Below are 20,495 nucleotides of genomic sequence, written 5' to 3' on the forward strand. Positions count from 1 at the left end.
AATATATATTTTTTTAATACACTTGTTATCTTTTTTTTTTTGTAAATAGTTTTTATTAAAGATTTAGCACATAACAAGTAACATACAAGTAACATGAACTGAAGAGTACAAAAAGATGGTTGTGTACATTTTAATACACTTTTTTAAAATGTATTTATTTTTTTGTACAAACTTTAATGCTATCACAAGGGATGAACAACATCCCTTGTGACAGCATGGGCCCTGACAGGTCCTCTTTTTAGAGATATTTGGGGTCTATTTTATACAAAAAAAAATTTTTTTTAATACACTTTTTTTAAATTAATTTATTTTGCGTTCACAATTGCGCGTAAGCACGGTGGGACGGGGGGCGCTTAACATTTTTTTTTATTTATTTTTTTTTTACAAAATATTTTTTTTTAATACACTTTTTTTAAATGTATTTATTTATTTTTTTTACAAACTTTATTGCTATCACAAGGGATGAACAACATCCCTTGTGAAAGCATGGACCGTGACAGGTACTCTTTTTAGAGATATTTGGGGTCTATATTATAAAACAATTATTTTTTTTTTTTACACACGTAAGCACGGTGGGACGGGGGCGCTTAACTTTTTTAAATTTTTTTATTTATTTTATACAAAATATATTTTTTTTAATACACTTTTTTTTTTTTTTTAAATAGTTTTTATGAAAGTTTTAGCACATAACAAGTAACATGAACTGAAGAGTACAACAAGATGGTTGTGTAAATTTTAATACTTTTTTTAAATGTATTTATTTTTTTGTACAAACTTTATTGCTATCACAAGGGATGAACAACATCTCTTGTGACAGCATGGGCCCTGGCAGGTCCTTTTTTTTTTTAGAGATATTGAGGTCTATTTTATACAATTTTTTTTTTTTTTTTACACTTTTTTTACATGCGTAAGCACGGTGGGATGGGGGCGCTTTACATTTTTTTTTTATTTATTTTATACAAAATATTTTTTTTAATACACTTTTTTTAAATTCATTTATTTTGCATTCACATTCGCGCCTAAGCATGGTGGGACGGAGGTCCTTTACATTTTTTTTTTAAAATTTATTTTATACAAAATATTTTTTTTTAATACACTTTTTTTAAATTCATTTATTTTGCATTCACATTTGCGCGTAAGCATGGTGGGACGGGGCCGCTTTACATTTTTTTTTTTTATTTATTTTATACAAAATATTTTTTTTTAATACACTTTTTTTAAATTCATTTATTTTGCATTCACATTCGCGCGTAAGCATGGTGGGACGGAGGTCCTTTACATTTTTTTTTTTAAATTTATTTTATACAAAATATTTTTTTTTAATACACTTTTTTTAAATTCATTTATTTTGCATTCACATTTGCGCGTAAGCATGGTGGGACGGGGCCGCTTTACATTTTTTTTTTTATTTATTTTATACAAAATATTTTTTTTTAATACACTTTTTTTAAATTCATTTATTTTGCATTCACATTCGCGCGTAAGCATGGTGGGACGGAGGTCCTTTACATTTTTTTTTTTAAATTTATTTTATACAAAATATTTTTTTTTAATACACTTTTTTTAAATTCATTTATTTTGCATTCACATTTGCGCGTACGCATGGTGGGACGGGGGTCCTTTAAATTTTTTTTTTTTAATTTATTTTATACAAAATATTTTTTTTTTATACACTTTTTTTTTTTTTTTTGTACAAACTTGCAGAAGTGATAAGAGTGGCTAATTAGCCGCTCAGATCACTTCTGATTTGCAGAGAATCACCGGCTGCAAATACCGGTACTGGGATGATGCTTGTGGGTGCACCCACCATCCCAGTATAACCACTGAAACCCAAGGAAGTACGGGCACGTCTTTGGGTGGGAAGTGGTTAAAAAATTGTCTGTCTTTTTCTGTTTATAGCGCAAAAAATAAAAAATAAATCACAGAGGGGGTTAAATACCACCAGAAGAAAGCTCTATTTGGGGGGGAAATAATGACATCAATTTTATTTGGGTACAGCGTCGCACGACCGCGCAATTGTCAGTTAAGGTAACGCAGTGCCGAATTGCAACAAATGGCCTGGCCATGAAAGGGGAAATCTTTCAGAGGTCAAATGAGTAATATAGAATTCTTTATATTGCGGGGATTTCATGTAATAGCAGATCTGTCTATACATAATACAACATATTTCTGCTCAGAAAGAATGAACAGAAGCGACACGGCTGCGTTACAGCTCGAAATTCGCCCCTTTAACTACTTCCTGACTGGCCGGCTCTCTTGACGTAGGCTCTGAAAATCCCAGTAGAAGTGAATAGGCCGTGTTCTGTGCGCCCTATCAGTTCTTGTGGGAAAATATGCTTCAGTGACTTATTGGCACCGGCACTGGAATGTGGCATTTAAAAAGCACCTTTTTACAGTGGGAAAGAATTTGGTGAAGAATAAACAATGTAAGCAATGCTGAACGGAACGCGGACATCGCACAGCCCAGGAAACTTGTTCATGCCAGTCATTTACTGAACTCAGAACACGCTTATTTTTATAAACTACTTTCCTTAGGCTACGTTCACATCTAGGCGTTAATTTTTTTACAGGCGTTTTTGAGGCCTTTTTTTTTTTTTTTTTTTTGGGGCGTTTTTCCGGCGTTTTTAGTTTAACAAGTGACCAATGAAAAATAAAATAAAAACGCCTGTAATCTGCCAAAAAAAGAAGCTCATGTACTTTTTTGAGCGACAGTCATTATGGTTAAGGCGACAGAATGCTCAGATGTGAACAGGGGGCCATTCTAATTAATGGCATGTGTCTTGTTGGGTGTTTTTTAGAGCTGAGGCTTAGAGCAGAAAATCGCCCAAAAATGCCGAGATCTGACCAGAGCCTTAAATACTTCAAGACCGCCCACCACCGATTTACTAGGGGGCAAGCCGTCAGCAGGGAAGCCGATGCACGGGGCAGGCGGCTCCGATTGCTGCCCGGCACCCGCGATCGCTCCCCGCTGAGAGAGAAGGACAGTCTGCTGTTGTAAACACAGCTGACCGTTCTTCTCCCTTGAATGATCACAGAGCCCATGTGATTCTTCTATATAGGATCACATGTCTCAATGACCATTTCACAAGCCCCACCCCCACAGTGAGAATTACTCCCCAAGCCTCACATTTAACCCCTTGATCACCCAATTGTTAACCCCTTCCCTGCCAGTGTCATTATTACAGTAACAGTGCATATTTTTAGCACTGATCACTGTAGTAATGTCACTGGTCCCCCCAAAAGCGTCAAAAATGTCAGTTAGGGGTCCGATCTGTCCGCCGCAATGTCGCAGTCCCGCAAAAAAATCGCAGATTACTAGTAAAAACAAAAAAAAAAACAATAAAAATGACATAAATCATTTCCCGTACGTAGTAGACGTGATAACTTTCAAACCAAACCAAACCAATCAAAATATGCTTATTGCGATTTTTTTTTTTTTTTGCTAAAAATATGTAGCAGAAAACAAATTGGCCTAAAATGTTAAAAAATTTAGATTTTTACATTTTTTTTCTTTTGGGATTTTTAATATAAATATATATATATATATATATATATATATATATATATATAAATATATATATTTTTTTTTTTTTCAGAATTGTCGCTCTTTTTTGTTTATAGCGCAAAAAATAAAAATCGCACAGGTGATCAAATACCACTCATCCTTCTCCCACTCATCCTACTCCCACCCATCCCGTTCTCACTCATCCCGCTCTCACTCAACCCGTTCCCACCCATCTTTCTATCACTCTTTCCGCTCCCACTCACCCTTCTCTCACTCATCCCGCTCCCACCCATCCCCCTCTCACTCAGCCCACCCATCCTGCTCTCACTCATCCCGCTCCCACCCATCCCCCTCTCACTCAACCCACTCATCCTGCTCTCACTCATCCCGCTCCCACCCATCCCCCTCTCACTCAACCCACCCATCCTGCTCTCACTCATTCTGCTCCCACTCATCCCGCTCTCACTCAACCCACTACCTGAAAACCTGCTCTCACTCATCATGCTCTGACTCAACCCACTCCCACCCTAATCTGGGTGGGTGGGAGCAAGATGAGTGAGAGTGGGATGGGTGGGAGTGGGATGGGTGGGAGTAGGATCCATCCCACTGTCACTTATCCCGCTATGAGCCCCTCCACTCTCATCCATCCATCTCCCACCCATCCCACTCTCATTTATCCGGCTCCCACCCACTCTTACCCATTCCTCTCCTATCCCTACCCATCCTGCTCTCATCCATCCTGCTCTCAACCATCACGCTCTCATGAATTCTGTCCTTACTCATCCTGCTCACACCCATCCCACTCTTACTCATCCCACTCCCACCCATCCTGCTCTCACTCATCCCGAACCTACCCATTCCGCTCCCACCCATCCCGCTCTCACTCAACCCGCTGTCACTCAACCCGCTCCCACTCATCCCGCTCCCACTCATCCTGCTCCCACTCATCCCGCTCTCACTCATCCCGCTCTCACCCATCCCACTCTCACTTATCCTCCTCCCACCCAAATTCCGCTCACTCATCCTGCTCCCATCGTTCTCGCTCCCACTCATTCCGCTCCCATCGATCACGCTCCCACTCATCCCACTCTCCCTCATCCTGCTCCCACTCATCCCGCTCTCACTCAACCCCCTCTCACCCATCACACTCTCACTTATCCTCCTTCCACCCATCCCGCTCACTCATCCTGCTCCCACCGATCACGCTCTCACTCATCCTGCTCTCATCCATCCCACTGTCACTTATCCTGCTATGACCCCTTCCACTTCCACCCATGCCACTCCCACCCACTCTCACCCATTCCACTTCTATCCCAACCAACTCCTACCCATCCCACTCTCATCCATTCCACTCTCATACATCCTGCTCTCAACCATCATGCTCTCATGAATCCTGCTCTCATCCATCCCACTCTACCTCTTCCTGCTTACTCATCCCGCTCTCATCCATCCTGCTCCCACCTATCCCGCTTCCATCCATTCTCACTCATTCCACTTCTATCCCTCCCACCCATCCCGCTCCCACTCATCCTTCCTTAGCCATCCTGCTCCCACTTATCCTGCTTCCATCCATCCCACTCCCAACCCCTTCCTGCTCCCACCCTTTCTGCTTCTCCTCATTATACTGCCATCTCTCTACCTTCTGTGCACCTCTTCTGGTAATAAGGACTGGTGTTCCACTGCCTGCCACCAACTTGCCCTGCCACTAATGTCAATGTGCCACCACTGGGGTCTTTAGGACTCTGGGAGAACTCAATGGGAAGTTTTCACATCAACAGACAGCACCATTGGTACCCTTAGATGGGGCCCTCCCACCTGCACTGAAGAGGCAGGAAGACTTGGACCCTAGCGTTTCACATGACTACAGATGCTGGTGAGTATGTAGGGGCATTCAGCTTTGTTTTAGTTTTTTTAGTGTCTAGTTTTTTTTAGTTCAATCTTATTTTATGTGTCTAGTTTTTTTTATTGGGGCAGAGGTATTATTTGAAGGTAACGGGCAGCTATAAAGTCAGATTTCAGTTAGCTGAAAAAATGACCACGTACTGCCTTCCACCCTACCCACACACTTCAAGAATGTATTGTTAGTTTTTACTCTGGATAGAGAAGAAGGTGAAATACGCTCTATGACCGATCCCTCAATGCCACACCTCCTTACTGACTGATTGGTTGCAGGCTTCCTTATTGTTGACATTTTTTTTGCAATGCACCGTCCCCCCCCCCCCCCCAACCACACACACACACACTCCTTATGTCATGTGTGGAGGAAAGCATGCAGTCTGCTGAACCGGTTGTGGATTGTGGATACTGGACATACTACACACTTCATCAAAGTGCACGGGGCATATGTAGTACGTCCTGTCCTTCCACCACTCCCCCCTCACACTTGTTAGCAACTCCTGACTGTCAAAGTGACAGCTGCTGCTGTCAATAAATGGACCATATGACACAGTGTTTGTGAGCTAGACACATTCAAAGAAACATTCTAATTTCCAATAATTTTTATTAAGGTTTTATGAGAAAGTAAACAAAATTTACAACAGTGCAAAGTGTGCCCACAGGGCTCGATCAAACATAGCGAAAACAGCTTGGCAATTTAAAGACATGGATTAGAGAAATACAAATATGTATAGTGCAAAGTATAAAAAATATCAATTAACCAAAGTAATCCATAGAACGGTAACTCAAGTCAGAATAGATACACTGCCTCCAATCCGCCACACCGGTGGGCAGTGGAAGGAGGCGGCCCCCGATCCCACCATCGCATACTGAACCGGGGGAGGTATTTGAAGGAAGAACAAGGGGAGAAAAAGGAAAAAATAAAATAAAAAGTAAGGAAAAGGAAAAGAAGGAAAAAAGGGAAAGAGGAAAAAGCAGTAGCGGCGTATATAAAGGGGTCAGCGTCCAGGCCCCCCCCACCCCCATCAAGGGCACCAGCAATCCCCATCGGTCGACATGGGCAGCGGCACCCCTCCGCCATGGAAAGCCGGCCAGATATCGGAGCCAAAGGTCCCAGGTCTTATCAAACATACGCATTTTATTATTAAGCAGCGCCACCATCCGTTCATTTAGCATGATCCAGGTCAGCTTAGCTTTGAGCAGCTCAAGTGGTATGACAGGAGTGCGCCAGGAGCGAGCGATTGCAATTTTAGCGGCAGTGAATATAAAAGCTATAAGGCGTTTAGTATGTTTAGACTCCCCCTCTATCTGTCCTCCCAAAAGAGCTTGTTGGGGAGATTTCAAGTTAGCCTGCGTCAAGGAGTATATAAAATTATAGGTGCGAATCCAAAAACGCCTTACTTTTGGGCAGGTCCACCAGGTGTGGAGTACAGTAACATTCTAATTCTATTTCATTCATCTGCATATCAGTGGGATGAGCTTCAGAGGATGTCAGTTTAAGCAACCTGACATTAAAAAAAATATGCTACTATTTTATCCCTATTAATCCTTTGTTTACTATGGGTGTAATAAACCCCTTCTTCCCCTTCTTCCCTTAACTGCTTCTTTGATTTATTTTTATTTTTTTCTAACTATGAATATTTAAACTTTTTTTCTGTTATTATTCTTATTTTGTTTTATTTTTTCTATGACACACAAAAATATTACATAAAAGGCTTTATTTCTGTTGTAAATACATTTGCAATGCTTTTTTTTTTTTTTTTTACAAAGTTACGCTGTTTATTTTGTTTTTTTTTCTATGACACAAAAATATTACATAAAAGGCTTTATTTCTGTTGTAAATACATTTGCAATGCTTTTTTTTTTTTTTTTTTTTTTTACGCTGTTAGGTTGAAAACTAGTTTAAAACAGTATTAAATCCAAAAACAAAAAATGTAATATATTGCAGTTTACCAGTCCTTAGATGTGGTGGCTGCATTTGTTTTCTTTTCTTAGGCTTTTTTTCCCCTTTATTTCACCTGATGATCCTTCCAGTAACACACTTCCTGTCTTTGGGTGTCTGCATTCTGGATAAAGAAGTAAGCACCACCTATGGACAGCAACGTTGTCAGTCTGGGGGAAGGAAGTGTTATGCCTCGTACACACGCAACGATTGTTGGCCGTGAATTTTCGGCCAACCTCCGATCGGCCGATTTTCGGCTTGTTAGTATGATGCTTCCGACAACCGACTCCGACTTTTCGGCCCGAACAAAATCTGGTGTGCATGCTATAAAATTCTTGTTGGCCGTCAACATAACGGCCGATTTTTCGTCAGTCAGTACAGATTTCGGCAGACAAAAATCTGATGAGCAAGACTGGGCATGCTCAGAGAAGAAAAAACACACGGAAAGTAAACCATCACATGACATCACTTCTGAAGTTGGTTTTTGTTGGCCGAGAAAATGTGTGTGCAGTCTAGAGCACATTTCAACCAACACAACAACACTGGACAAAAGTCAACCGATCGGTCGGCCGATAATCGTTGCGTGTGTACGAGGCATTAGACTGGCAGATTTAAATGGACACGAGTAACACATTGAAGCTGAACTCCAGCTCACAATTTTAAAGCAGATACAGCAAACAGTTTTTTTTTTTTCCTTTTGGGATAAGGGTTTTTTATGAATGATTAAATGCTGACCATTGTAAGCATGGTCAGTGGTAAATGGTTTGTCTAAAACCTCTCTTTGCCACTTTTACTAGACAGCTTGGTCTGTTAAAGGAAGTTGAAAAATTCATCAGCAGTCTTTCCAACCCTCGGACACTGAGTGCTGCAGAGCCACATTCCCGGAACACCCACCGACATCATGACCGACGCTGCAATCTCCGGCACCAAGGACTTCTTGGCCAGTGGTGTGGTTGCTGCTATCTCCAAGATTGCTGTAGCACCCATTGAACAAGTCAGATCACAGATTAAAAGCAATACAAAGGAATCATCCACAGTGTTGTCTGTATCCCCAAGGAACAAGGGTTCTTATCCTTCTGGCATGGTGACCTCGCCAATGTGATTAGGTATTTCCCAACCCAGGCCCTCAACTTTGCCTTCAAAGACAAGAATTGTATATGGTAGAAAGCTGTGAGTGTGCCATCATCCCGATCTAAACAGAAGAAGAATATCCTCCAGCAATTTGGGGACTATTATATGCACTTCAGACAAATGAAACTCTAAAAACAAAAATTTTAAAACAATATAGATTTTATTATATACTGTTTCAGAGTAAAAACATTCCTCAAAAAGGTTGGCTTGTACATATATGTATGCTGGCAACTCAAACATAGGGCTTCCAGGACCTGAACCAAACAGCAACCAGAAGATGAGACATCCAAACGTGTTTTGAAACTATGGGTTTACAATCTACTTCAGAGATGCTCATAGGCTACGTATAAAGGTATTCAGGCCAACTATGTTGTTGTGGAAAATTTGATTGTGGACATTTCTTTAGTTAAATAGTCATAATGTCTCCCAGTGTCGGTTTTACCGATAATCGCTATTCACAGCGATTATCGCTTTAACTGTCATTGCAGGAAAGACTTGTTAGTGAAAACCTTCTATTGGATGAGGTGGCACAATACTAGTAGCAAAGAGAGTCCATCGCACAGATCTATATCCGCAGTTCGGGGCCCTGTACTGCTGAGTTATGTTTGTGATATGGAAATTCTTATCATTTTACCAAGATTAATAGATGGCACCTTTTAGTTACATTCGATCGGTGGGACTGAAGGACTGCTGCTATTATCTTATGCAGATAAAGCCTCATCAACTGGAACAAATAGAATGGTCACTATCAAATATGGTTTATATATGAATCACGTTTGATTAGATCCACTAACAGGTAATGTTTATGGATGAACACAGACAGGTCCTTAAGATGGCAGCCATTTCTGCTCATCTCTGCACATGGCTGTGTTTCTACATAAGCACTGCCCATTGTACTTTTTGAATGTATACATGTTCTGTGATTGGTGGTTGTGAAGCCACTCCCTGTAATTCCCTTTTGTTCACTTGCTGTAAATAAACCAAGCCCTGCCCTGAGAGGGACACAGAAGACATAGGAAGGCACACACACACTCACACACACACAGACACAAGCTCGCACAGCCATTCATCCATGCAGATACAGAGAAACTCTTACACACAAACACTTGCTCTTACCCACACTCACGCATACACACACATACATATCCAGAGAGAGAGACCCGGCAGATGGCATCGAAATGACCCAGCGTGTCGGTTCCTTTTTTGTCGCCGAGCGCTTGGAAAACCGTTATACAAAAGAGCGGTACAATTGTACTTTTCAGTATAAGCTATTAATAGTGTTTGGTGCGTATTAATTTTGAGCGCACTGAAGCGGGTTTCTATGCTCCAAGCCCTATTAATTTCCACGACATATGTGTACTGCCTCCAGATCATAAAAGCAAGAAATTGTTCTGCGGCCTCGAAGAACACCCAGGACTAGGATAGGAAGGGGGAACACCCAGCCCAGCCTGCAAAGCTACTAGGTGCATCAAAGTAGGACCAAGGCGATCTCAAAGGGACCTATACCAAAATGTGATATGGCCAGAAAAAGGATGAGGCCAATCTAGTGTATACGAGTGTCTTTCTGATAGTACAAAAAACCCTTGAACGGGGAAGACTAGATGGACTTAGGTCATGTAGGATAAGTTTACAAATCCACAGCAGAAGCAGGGCGATGTACTTGCAGCTGAACTGCCGGAGTGGCACTTCAAAGACAAGTACAAGAAGATCTTCCTTGATGGTGTTGACAAGAGTACCCAGTTCTGGCATTACTTTGCCGGAAACCTGACATCTGGTGGAGCTGCTGGAGCCACCTCCCTGTGCTTCGTCTACCCACTTGACTTTGCTTGAACCCGTCTAGCTGCTAATGTTGGAAAAGCCAGTGCTGACAGGCTCTTGATGATTGCCTTGCCAAGATTTTCAGATCCGATGGGCTTAAAGGTCTCTACCAAGGTTTCAATGTGTCTGTCCAGGGAATCGTCATTTACAGATCTGCTTATTTCAAAATCTATGACACAGCTAAAGGTATGCTTCCAGATCCCAAGAACACACACATAATCTATGTCAGCTGGATGATTGCTCAGACAGTAAGAGCGGTGGCCGGCTTTGCCTCTTACACATTTGACACAGTCCATCATCGTATGATGATGCATTCTGTAAGAAAAATCTGAGGTCATGTACAGTGGCACAATTGACTTCTGGAGGAAGATTGCAAGAGATGAGGGTAGCAGGGCTTTCTTCAAGGGTGCCAGGTCCAACATGCTCAGAGGAATAGGTGGTGCTTTTGTCTTGGTCTTGTATGATAAGGTCAAGAAATACATCTAAGTTTATCCTTGTTAAGATGTCTGTGACCTGGCATGCTGTATTATGTAACATACCCTGAATGTTCTGGACTTTCTATTTTTTTTTTTTGTCAAGTATAACTGGTAATCTTTCTGGTTGATATTTGGGGGAAACAAGTTTATTCCATTTCACCAGCTTTCCACATTAACATAAATCATTCCCTTATACCCACTTACTACCAGTGGAGCCTGCATTTGTAGTGCATATCTAATAGTAGGTGGGCTTACTTGATGGGACTCAGTTTAAAGCTGAGTTCCGGCCTCAGAATATTTTTTTTTATAAAAATACTGCCCAAATAGTGATCCATCGCTCTTAATACATCCGCTAATCCCGTATTACATAGTTTTATAAGTTAGTGTAAATCGTAAACTCTTACTTTTAAAATCGTTTGCTGAGCGCGGCCATCTTTGTTGTGGTAATCCGCGCCGCAGTATGTAAATGTATTCCCTTCTTCCTGGTTCTAGCTCATTGTGCAAGCTGTGAGAGGAGCCCGGCTGCCTACGTCACTGCCCATTGTCTCCTGGAAGTGATGAGTAAGAGCTCCCAGGACGCATTGCAGGACAGGAAGTGACGGTGCGGGCCGCGGCCGCAGAGGGAGGAAGTGGAAGGAAGGTAAGTATATTTTCTTCTGAAACAAGGTAAGTAAAAAAAAAAAAAATCGTGACTATCCATTTGTTGTTTAGGTGACACTCAGCAAGCGGATGGCTCAAAATTGATTGTGTCGATTTTGAGGCCGGAACTCCGTTTTAACGTTCCTTTATTTTCTGTTTCAGTTATTCATGTTTTTAAATAACCTAGGTTGGAGGAAATAAATAATATGGAAAAAAAAAAAAAAGATAGTTGAAAAATACCAGACCTACAGGCCCGATCGGATCACCGTAAAGGAAAAAAGCCTAAAAAAGAAAATGAACGCAGCCACTACATCTAAGAATGAATAGAAAATCTCCATATATAAAACCATTTACCCACTGTTAATTCAGAGCAGGGCAAAAAAATATATAAATACCCAATAAAGTATGGTAAAATTAGCTCCAGTAGGGGGGGGGGGGGGAGACATTCCATTCTGATCGCCCAAAGGCAATCAGATATTCTCTGGTTAAAACATCTTTGGTGTTATCATCTATAAATGATGTGAAGAAAAAGTGCGCTGGTCTGTGATATGCTGCTACCAGATGAAATTGATAAGTGATAAAATAATGGGTGGTGCGCTATATCAATATATTGAGTGTATTCCAAACAATAACAATCAATACAAAAAAAAACAACCTCAAATTTAAACAAATGTGTAGGTGCAAAAAAATAAATGGTGAAAAGGTCCCAAAACACAACTGTGTCAATAATAGGACCACCAACAATGGTGTGTTGGTGACAGGTAATTATATATTCCAAACAATACCAATCAATCAATACATAAAATAAAATATATAGGTGCAAAATTATATGATGCAAGAAGTCCCAAGACACAACTGTGTCAATAATAGGACCACCGACGGTGATGTGTTAGTGACTGGTGATAGTTAATTCAATTGGTGAGTTGAAGTTCCCTCCACCTGCTGGAATTCCTCCTTACCGGACGGAATGAAATAAGTGCTTTTCTATGGTGAAAATAAAATAAACGATCCTGGTGCCCAAACTGAACAAAGTGCTCCCCACCGTGCATTCACAAGAGCCCGTCAGGCCTCTTACCGGATAAATGGAGTTATCATGCACTGCTCACTACTCTCAGATCCAACCGATATTGGCAGCCACAATGAATATAGAAGTCATATACCACTCCACTGTTCACAGTCGGGTAGATTTCAGACGGTGCTCATGGCCACTTGTTATAGGTGATTAAGAGGATCGTTTGGCTCTTTTTACTTGTCCTTACTTTAAAAAAAGCAAAATGTTCAGAGCTGTCAGACGAGTCGCAAGGAATAAGGATGGCGAGTGATTTGGGAGGCAGCAGAGAAGAAAACCATCAGTCAGTGATCACCGGTAACAGATCCTCACCCGGGACGTGCAGTACAGAAGACCTGGGATCGGATACAATGTTGCAGATCTCTCCTCTCCCCGGGTGGAAGTCACGTGTCTACAATGTATCTCTCGCTCCGCTCTGACTTCTGATTTCGCTGATGACAGCTCATGGAAACGTCACATGCCGCGGCCGCAGAGGGAGGAAGTGGAAGGAAGGTAAGTATATTTTCTTCTGAAACAAGGTAAGTAAAAAAAAAAAAAATCGTGACTATCCATTTGTTGTTCAGGTGACACTCAGCAAGCGGATGGCTCAAAATTGATTGTGTCGATTTTGAGGCCGGAACTCCGTTTTAACGTTCCTTTATTTTCTGTTTCAGTTATTCATGTTTTTAAATAACCTAGGTTGGAGGAAATAAATAATATGGAAAAAAAAAAAAAAGATAGTTGAAAAATACCAGACCTACAGGCCCGATCGGATCACCGTAAAGGAAAAAAGCCTAAAAAAGAAAATGAACGCAGCCACTACATCTAAGAATGAATAGAAAATCTCCATATATAAAACCATTTACCCACTGTTAATTCAGAGCAGGGCAAAAAAATATATAAATACCCAATAAAGTATGGTAAAATTAGCTCCAGTAGGGGGGGGGGGGGGAGACATTCCATTCTGATCGCCCAAAGGCAATCAGATATTCTCTGGTTAAAACATCTTTGGTGTTATCATCTATAAATGTTATTATCCAGTTATTCTGTATTTTGTGCATTTAAGCCTCTGGGGGGTCAAACCCAATTTCATCACGGGCCGCATCAGCATTATGGTTGCCCTCAAAGGGCCAGTTGTATCTGTAAGACTAAATGTCCGGAGCACCCCGCTCCCCCTTACATCAGATGTCAAGAGCCCCCCACTAGGCTCCCACCCTCCCTTACATTACAGTGCACCCTCTTTACCTTGTGCTGCTTCCTGGAAGAAGCTGGGGATGGAGCTGGGAAACAGCATTCAGCAAACTCCAGCCCTCCTCTGGTCCTCCTCCAGACCCTGCACTTTCTGAGACCAGGGGAGGCAGAGATGAGGTGGTGCTGCAGCTGAACAGAGAGGTACAGAATCTGTATGAGGAGTTCTGTCCTCCTCTCTGCTGCCGACTGCTGAGCCAAGTTAGGGACACAGGTGAGGGGGTAGCTGAAGGAGAGGTGTGAGGGCCACATGAAATGGCCTAGAGGGCCGCATTTGGCCCGCGGGCCTTGTGTTTGACACGTGATCTAGCTCTTTTTTTTGTTTCAATATGTTTATTGTTTTGAAAAGGAACATAAAAAAATCAAGTAAGCATAGGAGTCGCCCACGCAGGGATAATAATAAAACACCAAAAATGCCATGTTCCCAAAGTCTACTCGCAGTCACCTGGGGGGGAGACTGTTCTCCCGCAACCAACCCCACCGGGGGGCAACTGCATGAGCAAGTCCAAGAAAAATTAGAAGGAATAAGGGAAATAAAAAAGAACACAGACAAGAAGGAAGAGGTAGAGGAGGGGTTGGTGTTTCGGACTTGAAGGCCCTTAGGGGAGTGGTCAAACAAGGCCTGAGCAGTCTGGTTGGATTGAAGGGAACTCATAAGAGATCCATGGTTCCCAGATCTTGAGAAATTAGGCATGTGAATCATTCTCAATGCTGGACAATCGTTAATGAAGCATCATTGCAGTCAGGCGCATCTTCACCCCCCTGGAAGGTAACGCTTTGGGTCTTCCATGCATTGGCTATGGCCCATTTGGCTGAGATAAAGAGATATGTTGCCAATTTATGCTGTAATGCGTATAGGCCTGGAATTGGGCAGTGTAATAGGGTCAGCCTTGCGTCACTATGGATTGCTATATGAAAAAGGGTCTGAAGTAGGCCAAAAACCCTAGACCAGAACCCCACTAGTCTTGAACAGGACCACCAGGTATATCTAGCTCTTTTCTAAACCAATCTACAGAGATAGCCAGAACTAGTACCAGACTCATTTTGTGTCATTTTAAACAGGAAAATGATAAAAAGGAATACAAATCAAAGTTTTTATTTAAAGAAAACTAATTTTTTTTTAAACTAACACTGAGTAGAAAAAATAATTTTTTTTTGGGGTTTTGTTATGTTTTTTGTCTATGAATTGCAAAAAAATCAATAGACAATATTTTTAAAATATATGTATATTTTTATATATAATTGTTCCATATTCGACTTTCTAATTAATATCATGAATTTAAATTAATATGAATTTATTGTCGGCCATGATCGGCGCCTTCAGCGCAAGAAAAGCTCAAGAAAAATGCATCCCTTTAAATTCTATGTATGTTTTCCACTGGTCCCTTGCACTTCCTGGTGTTAAAAATCTTGCTTGCTGAATTTTTGGTCAGTTAAAAAAAAGCATCACCATGTTGAAATGCATTGGCAATGCAGCAATAACACACCTGTGTCACGTTTTTTATGCGGTGTCGTGTCACGTTTTTTATGCGGTGTTTGAGTCACATGACCTATGAAAAATTCACCATAAGCACAGTATAAAATCGAGGAAAAAATCGCACTAAAATTAAGGCAAAATCGCGTGCGTTTTTGGCACCTTCATTGCCACCTTTTTCTTTATCGGCAAAATGCTGAAAACACAATTTGCGGCTGATATTTTGGTGCATCTCTAGTATGCAGTAAAGTATGCTTGTTATTATCACTGTGGAACCTAAGGGATTAATCCTTTGCATTGTGTAAAAAGACTGTTTGATCCTGTCTTCTCTGATCCTCTCCATCCCTAAACCATCTCCTGATAGAACAGAGCCTTGTGGGCAAGCTGCACATGCTCAATTTGGTGTGTATTGCTAGAGAGTTTTTTTTTTTTTCTTGGGAGAGTACATGTGATCAGCACAGGGCCAATCAGCACTGTCCCGACAGAGGGGTCAGAGGTCCTGCAGCCCCATAGGACAATCAGAGTAGGATGAAAACTCCTCCTACAAGCTTTACCAGACACTGATAGAAGTCACAAGACTGCTATATACTGCTGAAGATAAAAGGTATTTAGCAGCTTGTATTTACTAAAATAATTTCATTTCCATGTTCTGTGTACTGTGGGGGATCAGGTATAGTGAAAGCAGGCTCCTGGGTTTAGTAACACTTTATCTTTATATAGTTTGAACGTCGCATGCTCCTCCATACCAGGAGGCATCAGATATTTCCAAGGGCTCCAGAAGACAGGTGGTGAGGCATGGTGGAGGACAGATATCAGTGGAAGTATGGGGAGTGAAGGCCCTTTGAAGAAAACCTGTTACTTTGCTGTGAATGTTCAACATGACACGTTCTTTTTAACATCGCCCATCCAATCCTATCTTCTCACTAAGGCTAACTTCATATTGGCATTAAAAGCAGGCACTGAAGGGGCATTTTTAACACTCCTCAAACATCAATGTAGTTGATAATATGGACAGCGCACAGTGCTGTTCACATTATCAAAATATGAAGGCTAGCATCGCTTTGCTTCAAAATTGATGCTTCATGTCGAGTTTAAAAGGAGTTGAAGCATTTCAACTCCTTCCATTCAAGTCTATGGTAACGCGCCAGCATGTGTTTGCGGCATGGTTGGGGCGCGCTAGTACATTACAGTTAAAATTACGCGTTTGGGGTTCGGCTTTGACTCACCAAGAACGCATGCCAACCGCGCCACAAATAGGCATAGGGCATTTTAGGGAGCGTTTTTAATGCCCATTAAATGCTTAGCAAGCACACCTATTAAAAGGCATTAATGCTATAGGCGTGTTTGATACAAGTTCTAAGTCGTTTGCAAATGAGTTGCATGAACCTAATTGTGCAGTAGCATGAGAAGGAGCCGCAAGTCCCAGCGCTACAGAAAAGAGGCCTCTGCCTCTCTATGGCTAAAAGCCTGCACCCTTGTCCTCATCTAGTTGTCTCATTTGGAGAAAGGAAGGAAAAATGTCTCCTGTAGACAGAGAGCATTGGCCAAATGCAGTAATCTATAACAACCAAGTAAGCTCGATCGTATCACTGTATGTGTAGAAGGCAGAGCGCTGTAGGTAAGGGGTGATATTTTTCTGTAGTAGTAAAAATTCTGGAAATACCAATACCTTAATGCAAACACTGTATGCATCCAACTATAACATCAGTACTTCCTTAGGACAGCACTACAAGAAGCCTCTGTGTGTATGGGACTATATACTGTAATTAACATATTTTTTCATTTACTCGTTCTTCATTTATGCGGAATGTCTCTGAAAGATCAAGAACTGAATGATTACATGACTGCTGATCAGCCGACTCCAGGTTACAGCAGGACAAAAGTATGGGTACTCCTTTGACCCACAAGAGAAGTGTACGGCCAAACATGCTTTGGCCATATACTTCTCTTTTAATTGCTGGTAGTGTGCCCTATAATTTAGACTCGAGAGAACTGTCTAGATTTACAAACACTGTAAGACCGTCACCTACAGATAATTTTTTCAACAGATTCTAACATTTGCGATTCATTGGATTAGTGACTCTGCAAAAACGAATGGAGCTTGTGCTACTTCTTGTGTGGGCCATGCCATCACCCTTCATCAGGGCTAGAGGAAGGGGGAATGTGTAGTCCCCAAAATGTGTTGGCTGTCCTTAAGGCTGGGTTTACACTAGCTTCGGCCACGGCTCACAGCAGGGCATCCGGTGCGTCCCTGTTCTCTGTTTCAGGTGCGAATCGGGTCTGAAATTTTGGCTGAATTTGCACCTAAAACTGACCTTTCCCAGTGGGGACCGCGGCCGACCTGGAGCTATGTGAACCCAGCCTTACCCTGTTTGTTGTAACCAGTTGAACAATAAAGACTAAGGGTTTTTCATTTGGCGCTATCTTTGTCCTATTACACTTGGATTTCTCAGTTCAGGTTAATGTCCTTTCCTGGGGGAGCCAGTCCATTGAGCTGCCAAATACAGGCCAACTGAGCTCATGGAATGACTTTGATAACAAGTGAAAATCCGTGTCTAGCACCCTTCTACCACTACTTCCTATGAACAAATAAGGCACTTTGCTGTGTGGTGCCCATTTGTGTATGTTGTGTCCCACTAAGGGGGGCCAGCGTGTTTGAGGGCTGCCTCACCAGAACCAATAAGTTTGTTTTAAGATTTTCTTGCGTTCGTACAATTGGAATAAGCATTAAAATCCCAGTACCTCTTTTTTTTTTTTTAATTCTTTTTATTTCAATATGTGCATAAAAACGAACATTCCAAACGTCCTTTCAACATAAGGACAAAACAATATTAAATAATAAAAACTTATACAATATCCAAATAATTATCTGTTTACTTAGTATTCATAACCTCTTTATGCTAATGTATATCCATTTAACTTAACTGATCGCCGTTGTCCTGGTGTGCCCCAACCCCTTGCTCCATTGAAATCATAGATTTGTTACCTGATCATACTATGTGCATCCCTCTATATCCTCTTGGTGATCTCCTTATATTCAACCATTGGTTAATGTTGATTGACACCAATTATCCCAAATTTTATATTTCGTTGAGCATCCTCTATGCATATACAATACTTTTTCAAAAAATCTGATTTACCGCTCTTATCCAGTTCTTAACAGCAGGGGGCTTCACTTGAATCCACTTAACTGTGATTGTTTTCCTTGCCATAAACAGCGTTTCTCTAAGCATTATCCTATGATATCTAGACCATGTTATTTCATCTAGTATACCCAGCAAACAAGTTTCTGGGAAATCCCAGTACCTCTTCAATGTGTTTTCTCCTAAATTCTTTGAAGAACACAGCAGGGTAGAATCTTTTTTTTTTTTTTTTTTAAAGGTTTTTATTTTTTAATTTTGCATTATGAACATGAGCTACAAAACATAAAACCATGAGGCACAATGCCCTGTTAGGCTACTCAGAGCCCGTATAATCACAAAGCAGAGAGGTGCCTACTTAATTGCATAGACTAGTGCCAGTAGTATAGGTGATTAAAGCCCTCCAGTTGTAATCACCTATAGAAGGTAGTGACCAATTTGTCATGACCAGGATTGTACATAAGGCATTCCAGAGGGTATGAGGAGATTTCTACACGTGCAACACCAAATTGAGCTTTTACAGCATGTCTCAATAAAAGGTACTTGAAGAAGAATTTATTCTGGAGACCGTGTTTCTCTTTTAAGTGCATTAAAAAAAAAGAAACTATGTGTTACAGAACATAAGAGAAACGTAAATAACTCCCCTGGCCAGCCACCAAGGTGCGTCCGGGTGCCCATACAGTTCCTTAAGTTTTTTTATACCACAGGGGTGCGTGTGGCGTAACACCACGACCTGCAGGAGCTAAGAGCATTTCCCGCACTATCCAGGCCAGGTAGCAAACATCCTCTGAAGAGAATGGTATATTACAGAGTGATAGGATGGCTCTATGTAATTCATCAACCGGGCACTGGGACGAACCCTTCAAGGCAGCCATAAGGGCGGTGGAGGAGTCAGAAGCCTCAGAGTGTAGCCAGTCATACACATATATAAGCCAAGTGGCAAAAAAGTAAAAATAAAAATTTGGGTAAGCCAAGCCGCTGTCCTCCAGAGAGACTTGTAATGAGGGCCTTGCAAACGTAGGTTGAGAGTTGATCAAAATGAAGGAAGATATAATGGAATCTATTCTTTGGAATAATTTTCTGGTAAGGAAAACAATCGGAGGCTCTTAGAAGATAAAGTCATTTATTTTAACTTTCTCAGTGTTGATCCGGCCTATCAGATTGAGAGGCAGAGTAGACCAGACACGTCATTTTCTTGACAGTTGATTGAGAGGTTCATACTCAGCGGAAGCTGAGTGAACAGAAACTCCTAGGTATGGAAATTGGGTGGAGAGTAATTATCTATCGAAGAAAAATGCCGGGACAATCCCCTGAGAATTAAATGGAAAAAGTAAACCAAGTCTTACAGGTGTACCCTGTGTACGAGGCAAATGGGGATTTTAGTATGACTAAGAGTATCAATTAGATAAAATACGAATTATAAAAATATACATTTTATTAAAGGCAAGATAATAAAAATATCATACGACAATACAGTATCTAGAAGGTGTACTGCAGCACATCCTATAATTCGATGGATCGACGTGTTTCACACATACTTTGGGCTTCCTCAGGATCCAGATGTGTTGCAGGCTTTCTCAAAGTATGTATATATATATATATATATATATATATATATATACATATATATATATATACACACACCCTCAATAGAAACACCAGACTAAAATTCAACAGCCATGCCATAGAGCCTATATTGATATTGTCCAGCTTGCTGTCAGCATGGATGCTGAACAGTGTGTTTCCTGTATATGAACATCTTCCTTCTTTTTAAAGCGGAGTTCCACCCAAAAGTGGAACTTCCGCTTTAGGGAGTCCTGACCCCCCGACATGCCACATTTGGCATGTCATTTTTTGGGGGGGGGAGCGGGTACCTAGTTTTGACAGGTACCCGCTCCCACTTCCGCTCGGAGCGCCGCGGCGCCCTGAGCGGAAGTTCTCCTCTCCCCCTCCCTCCCTGCAATCTTCTGGGACACGTCAGAGGTCCCAGAAGATTGCCGGCCAATCACGGCGCGCAGCGCGACTCGCGCATGCGCAGTGGGTACCCGGCTGTGAAGCCGCAAACTGTAACAGCCGGGTGCCCACAGCAGTGATGCCGGCGCCGAGGGAGAGGATCGAGGCTTCCGGCGGCCGCATCGCTGGACCGTTGGACAGGTGAGTAAATGGCTGGAACTCCGC

The 20,495-nt window shown here is 41.6% G+C and overlaps 1 protein-coding gene and 1 pseudogene across 2 annotated transcripts in view; both read left to right on the top strand.

Annotated features, from left to right (window-relative positions):
* The window catches only part of CDK6 (cyclin dependent kinase 6), a 323,198-nt gene that overhangs the window by 189,611 nt on the left and 113,092 nt on the right, over window positions 1-20,495 (top strand). The gene's annotated exons all lie outside the window — the stretch shown is intronic.
* Window positions 8,245-10,865, top strand: LOC309555737 (ADP/ATP translocase 2-like; annotated as a pseudogene). Its single transcript has 2 exons — window positions 8,245-8,496; window positions 10,168-10,865. The product of its transcript is annotated as an ADP/ATP translocase 2-like (transcript).

This window comes from Pelophylax lessonae (genome assembly GCF_965119305.1).
Source record: "Pelophylax lessonae genome assembly, chromosome: 5".
NCBI classification, from domain to species: domain Eukaryota; kingdom Metazoa; phylum Chordata; class Amphibia; order Anura; family Ranidae; genus Pelophylax; species Pelophylax lessonae.